The 7,132-nt window shown below is 40.3% G+C and overlaps 1 long non-coding RNA gene across 1 annotated transcript; it reads right to left on the bottom strand.

Moving 5' to 3' along the window:
• Positions 1 to 387: 387 nt before the first annotated feature.
• LOC121051261 lies at positions 388 to 1,766 on the bottom strand. The gene is made up of 2 exons (XR_005805405.1): positions 1,418 to 1,766; positions 388 to 662 (listed from the first exon to the last, which is right to left on the bottom strand). It is a non-coding gene; the product is annotated as an uncharacterized LOC121051261 (long non-coding RNA).
• Between the last annotated feature and the right edge of the window lie 5,366 nt (positions 1,767 to 7,132).

The raw sequence follows: 7,132 nt of genomic DNA, 5'->3' as shown, positions 1-7,132 counted from the left end.
TTTTGCTTGGTTGTTGTGACTAGCGGGGCTAGTCGGTTTTCTTGAGTTGAACATCAATCGGATTGTTTTCCTTAATTGTTGCATGCATCGAGTTTTTAAATGAATAAATGTGGGAAAGTATAAAATCCATTTTCTTTACAATTGCTTTTTTCGTCCACTCACTAGGACTGGGCTCGGGTCGGGCCTGGCCTGAAAATTGGTGAGACCGAGACCGAACCCGAAACTGTCGGTTCGGGCCGATTAGGGTTTTTGTAAACTGAAAACCGACAGAAACCGAACCCATTCTGGCCGGTTGGGTTTTCGGGCTTTTTCTGGCCCAAAATGCTAGTTTTGCCTGTTTTGGTACCTGGAAGACTGGAATGCATATCAAATTATAATGCTGTGAAATAAACTCATTAGCATAACTATAATCAATTTGCAATAATCAAGTTTAGCCATAGTTTACAGTTTACAACACAAACTCAAGAGTCCAGAATACATTGGTTAACAGAAAACAATCCAAATTGTCCAACAGAAACATAAACACAATTTGCAATAATCAAGTTTCTTGCCAGATACATAAGGATATTCTGAGCCTGATTAGCAGAGGAGTTCAACAGCCTCACTCCAACATGAAGAATGTTTGAATGTGCAAACAAAAGAAACAAAGAAGAGGAAAGAATCTGCAGAGAAATCAAATTTTCAGTACCAACATACACATAATTAAAATCTCCTATAGGACTAAAAACACTTGGAAAAGATCTGGGTACTTTTTTATATTTTAGTCACAAAGAAGGTTTAAGAACATCACAAACTTGAACAATTAGGAGAACTTAGATTCTTTCAAGCCTTTTCCATCAGTCCAAACACCTAAAACATAACTATTAAATCCTGATTATGCAATAAGCCAATAACTACCTACTAAAGTACTAGCGCAAGAGCCTCCCATACACATAACTTTTTTCTAGGAAACTAGCAAGACTTGTCGATAATGACAAGTAGGTTGAATTGTATAAAAGCTTGTCAAAAAGGAGCTGCAAGTCAAGACTTTCCGCAAGTATGCAGCAAGTCGGTTTTAAATGCACATCAGAACAAGAAACATGATGCTACGTGCCCATCTCCCAATCAAAAGAAAAATTAAAGGAAAAAAGATGCTCCAACTTTGAATTCCAATTAAACCCAGGAAATTGATAATCAGAAAAGAATAAATTGATTATGGGTGCATACAAAGGGTCGTACCGGAATGGAGAGTTGCACCGGCTATTTGCTTCTGTACACAAATTGACCAACCACCGGAACAAGAAAATCAGATTAAAAAAAAAAGAAAAAGAAAAAAGAACCCAGCTTTGGTAAGACTGTTCTACCAAATGAACTACAGAACACATAAACAAAACACTCCAAATGAATCAGTAAAATGGATAACATAGAAGAAACATACCTGGGTATTGCAGAGAAGAAGAAGAAGAAACTTTGATCACAGAGAGAGAGAGAGAGACGTTGAGAAAAAGTAACGGTCAAGCCTTGACCTTCAGTTTTGATTCCATGACGGAGAGAGGGGAGGAGGATTTCGATATTAGGAGATCGAGACTGGAGCAGGAGCTGGTAATGGAAGGAGAGAGAGATAGACAACTCAGAGAAGGGTGAGGGAGGGACTGAGAGAGTGAGAGGGAGATTTCATCTGGGTTTATGAAGATCTGAAATTTGGGGCTGAGGTCGAGTATAGACAAGCAAAGAGAGGGAGGCTGAGGTCGAGTTAGTGGAATGGAGGAGACCGAGGCCTTTAGGGTTGTTTATTATTATTATTTTTTAATATTTAACCAGTGTTCTAAAACGCGGCCGCCCAGCCCGACTAGGAGGCGCCTCTCCGCCTCGAGGAATGGCAAATCGGAGCTTCTGGGCGTTCGTGATTTAGGCGGATGGGCTGCTGGGCGGCTCGCTGGGTGTTTTTTTATATTTTTTATTCGCGATTAAGACCTAAAGGCCAAAACGCCGCTACTCAGCCTCTCTCTCTCGCTCGACCTTCTTTTCCGTCGTTGCTGTCACTCTCCATTTCTCTCTACGCGACTGAACTCTGGAAGTCTGGAACTAGATGGGAACTCTGAAGCAGATCGGATCGGAAGCTTCTTCGTCGCTCTGGGTCTCTCTCTCTGGGCGCGAGGCTAATTCATGGCTCTGGGTCTTTCTCTCTAGTCTCTGCGCAGCTGAACTCTGGAACTCTGAAGCAAATCGGAACTCTGAAGCAGATCGGATTGGAAGCTTCTTCGTCGCTCTGGGTCTTTCTATCTGCACGCGCGGCTGAACTCTTATGCAGATCGGAAGCTTCTTCGCCCCTCCGTACTGGAGTTGAGTCAGTTGACTCTTCCTTCACCATCTCAACCAGCAGCTTCTTCGCCCCTTCGCTCCACAGCTCCTCCCCTCAGCTTCTCCATGGTAAGTAATAATCTTTGCTTGAATTGATAATCATAATCTGGAAATTGATCATCTTTGTTTTTGTTGAGTTGATGGCTTGTTGCTGGAAAATGGAAATTGATAATCTTATTGTTGTTGCTGGAATTGATAATCTTGTTGTTGAGTTAAGTTGTTGCTGGAAAGTGGAAATTCCGAAATTGATAATCTTCTTCACTTCTTGTAATCTTGTTCTTGTTGGTGGAAATCTGAAATTGATAATCATAATCTTCTTCTTGTTGCTGGAAAAGTGGAAATTCATAATGCTATTGTTTTGGAAATTGATAATCTAGAGACTGGATGTTTCTGTTGTAGGCAGTTGTTGATTTGGTGCTAATCCGTGCTATAATCATATAATGTGAACTGTTAAATTATAATGAGTTAAATTAGACAATTAGTTAATGGCTTAATGCTCAACTTTGTTGTTAAGAAAGTTTATATATTTTTAAAAAATTAAATAAAAATTAAAAAATACAAAACCGCCTAGGCACTCACCTAGCCTCCTGGGCGCTCCTCCCCAGCCCACCGCCCGACTAGCGCCTAGCGTTTTTTAGAACCTTGTATTTAACTTATTATTATAACACCCAATCATGGACTGACATGTGGCAACTGCTATAGTATTCGGATCGGTTCGGGCTTTCGGGCCCTAAAAATATGAAACCCGAGACCGAACCGATTACATGAATTCTGGTCGGGGTTTAGACCGAACCGAAAATTTCTATTCTAAAACCGAACCGAATCGGTTTTTTTTCCTCGGTTCGGGTCGGGTCCTCGGTCTTTCGGGTCCGGACGCCCACCCCTACCACTCACACTAACATTTTTATGTACTTTCCCCTGGGCCTTTCAGTTTCAAATTCCCAATCTATATAGTAGCTGGTTAGGCATAGTAGGATTTGGGGCATAGCATCTGCTGCTATTGTATTTCTTATTGTAGGTTATTTATGGAACCTACTTGTATCTTGATTTCTTTTTCATCTTTTAGATTGCTCTGATAATCTGTAGGACAAATGTTGTAAAGTTTGGGAGTTACACTATGTATTTAGATTAGGGATAATGACCATTTACACAATTTGAGCCTAAAAATTGCCCACTGACTCCATTAAGAGTTTTTTACTCCCATTTACCTGATTTAACATCTATTAACAATTTTGCCCTCATTTTAATTAACAACTACTCCCCTCAGACTCTCTCTCTCTCTCTCTCTCTCTCTCTCCCCTTCCCTTCTCTGATCTCTCCTCCCGGCGGAATCATACGGTCCGACCCGAATTCCTAACTGCTTCGAGTCTCCGCCGACGTTGATGATGATCGAGATTTCTCCATGCCGCGCCGTCGTCCTCCATCTCTGAGTGGTTGCTCATTGTTTGGCTCTACACCAACCAGATCGGCGCTGATTCATTTCCTCTCTGTCTCCTACACACTCTCATCTCTAAATCGCTTCGATTCTCATCTCTTCAATGGCCACCAAGAGTAAGTCGAAGCGATCTCGGACTTCTTCGGCTTCTCCGGCTTCTTCTTCAGCCAAGAAGAAGCTGAAGCATGTGGAGAAAGATGCATGTCTTGTTGCTTGAGAGTAGTGAAATCGAAACCGAAACGGTGACGAAGTTGAAGCAGCCAGAAGTGGTGGGCCTATCCGTCAGATCTGCTCCGTTCCCGGTCGAACACAAGCACAGGATCTACCTCATCCTATCCATAGAGGATGGGCGCTCTATTGCCACCGAACAAAGAGTCGGCGTAGACGACATGATCAACGTGATTGGGCATGAAGTTCGTGCTCGCAGACTCTATGGATGACCAGAAGTTTGACCCAGTAAGTGTCTGATTTTTGTGCGATTGGATTTTCAAAAAGGTATTACAAGATTTTTAAAAATGTGTGACACTTTTCTTTACCAATTTGCATTGTTACAGTTACTAGGTGTTGCAAGAAAGAATGGCATGGTGAGCAGTTCTTTTGGATTATGAAGAAGCAAGTTGTGGTGTTTGGTACATGTTTGTTAGCTGCGGACTGAATGTTGGTCATCAGATGAAGTACAACTTCTGATAAACTAATAATCGATTCTTCAAAAGATTATAAATGTAACATCCTATATCTTAATTTACCTGTTTGCTAGTCATGTGGACGGTAAACGACAGCTACTGTCAGTTTTTACTTTGTTTCGATACTTTTTACTTTGTTTCGATACTTTTAGTGGCCCTAAAAGTTGACTTTTTTGGTCGGATCAAAATTTGAGAAAATGTTCTTCATGAAAGTTGTAGAGGACATTAAACCGAGCGAGTGAATATGTGGTACGTGAAAATCGGAGTTCGTATACGAAAGTTATAAGTGAAATACGAAAGTTACTGTTTATGGTAATTAGTATATATATTGAAATTTACTGTGGGTAGGTCAGATTATACCCAGCCTCCCTCCTCTCCCCCGATCTCTCTCTTCCCCTTTCACGTAGTCCTCCTTTCTTCTTTTCCGATCTCTTAGCTGTCCGACGTCTAATCGACACAACACCAGCTGGGCTAGGATCGCCCTTTCCCTCTACACGGCTGTAGTCGTGGGTCACCGCGATTTGGCTAGAAAACCATCAATTTTGGCCAAAACTGTCACTGTAGCAGTTTGGTTCTCCTACGAAATTCTCCATTTTTAGGCCACTTCTGGCGGTGAAATCAGTTCTAGTAGGTGCGCCTCGAGTCACTGATCATCTTCCCTCAAGGCTTCAAGCTGAAATTCTCACTGTGGAAGGAGAATTTGAAGGATTCCCAAATCGGTGAGTTTTGAAATTTCTGGGCTTGTGTTCACTGGTCAAATTGGAGCCCTTCAAGGTAAAATTGGAACTTGTTGTAGTTGAGAAAAATGTTTGGATGGTTGAGACAATACTGCTGCCAAATTTTGGTGAACATTAGAGCTGGCGGCGGCGGCGCGTTGGGCTGCCTTCCGACTTTGATTTAGCCCATAAAATCCTATAAATGTTGTAGAGTTTATGTATGAAGTTTGGTGAATTTTGGATGGTTATCGGTGCGGATTTAAGGAAACAATTAGAAATTCGATTTCAATTATCAGAAAATTATTTTGTTCTATCCTATGATTATTCACGAATGATTATTTTGTACAGGACGAGAGGAGGCCCCATTTGAGGAGGATTCCGACCGACGGCAAGATTAGCTGTTTATTGTGAGTGGACTTTTATTTCTTAAAGAATGATGCATGTATTTAATTCTTGAAGTAGTGCTTTATTTAATTATCATATTACTTTTCGAGCATATGATTGTTTTCTGATTTTGATTTCGATTTATCTCGTGGAATTACTTTCATTGATAATTTTCATGAAGTGATTATGAATTATTCCGGTTGTGATTTTCGGATATTAATTTTGTTATGCTCGGATTCGAAATTTTGATTTATGTTCTTTTTCAACAAAGTATTTTCCAAAATGGAATATTAGTTCATTATTGAACTTCCTTGCTTATTCATCATTGACCCAAGAATATTCATTGATTTATTGACTTTCGGTTTTGGCATTGGGAATGGTTTAATGATGATTTATGAATTGTGGTCGGAATTTGTTTTCGAATTTACGGAGATTATGATTTATTATTATTTCTCGCCTATTTATTTTGAATTTGAGATTATCTTTGCTTGTGGGACACGTCGTTGGAAATTCATTTGCGAGAGATGGAGAAGCCTTATGTATTTATGGATTTACTAGATTTTCGTATATGTTTTCTTGTGCCATACTTTGGGGTGATTTTTATCATGCTAGCATTGAGTTCGCCTTTGTGGCAACGTGATGGGATCACGGAAGCCCGTCCGCCTTTGTGGCACTGGTTACTGTCTTTGTGACAGTAATACTGAAGCCCAGTATCATAATCGTCACACATAGTGGCGTAAGGGTATATACGGGAGTATATGGGAGTACTTTAGCCTGGGAGGCTCCCTCGTATGGTTATCATCTTCCCCTACTTATTATACTATTTTTTACTAGCAGGGCTAGTCCGATTTCCCTTAACTAGCGGGGCTGACTTGTCTTTACAAGATTCTCGATTTTAAAGATAAATGTTTTACCATTTATGCATGCATCTAGTTTTTAAAGGAATAAATGTGGGAAAGTATAAAATCCCATTTATTTACAATTATTCTTTTTTTTTTGTCCACTCACGCTAACGTTTTTATGTACTTTCCCCCTGGGCCATTTGGTTTCTAATATTCAGTCTACAGTGTAGCTGTTCAGCTTTAGGAGTTGAGGCTTAGCACCATCGTTGCCATCTATCCTTCATAGGTTACTTGCTAACCTAGTTTTTTTTATCGTTGTTCTTTTGGTCCTAAACTGCTCTGATAACCATGATATTGTTGTATTATTATTATAACCTATAACTTGGTTGTAATTTGAGTTACTCGGAAAATTTTACTCGGAAAATTTTATTACTCTAAATTGTGGAGTTGTTTAGTTTTGGGGAGCAGGGTGGCTCCAGGGGTTTTAAGAGTGATTGGTAGAAGTGTTATTTTGGTTAACAGGTTTTTGGGTTGTCCTCTTTTAGGGGAGATTCTGTGAAATTTTTGGTAGGATTTTCTCGATGAGTGGGCCCTGCAGGGCCACCTCGGTTTCTAGGGTGTGATCTCGGGGTGGGTCCTGACAATAAACATATGGGCAAAGTTGCTATGTTTAAGCAGAAGAGCTGGTGCTATTGTAACACTATTATGGATGGACAATAAAAAAAAGATTAA

The sequence above is a fragment of the Rosa chinensis genome, chromosome 2, assembly GCF_002994745.2.
Source record: "Rosa chinensis cultivar Old Blush chromosome 2, RchiOBHm-V2, whole genome shotgun sequence".
NCBI lineage: Eukaryota > Viridiplantae > Streptophyta > Magnoliopsida > Rosales > Rosaceae > Rosa > Rosa chinensis.
Note: the sequence above shows the minus strand (reverse complement) of the source record. Positions and strands in the feature narration are given on the sequence as shown.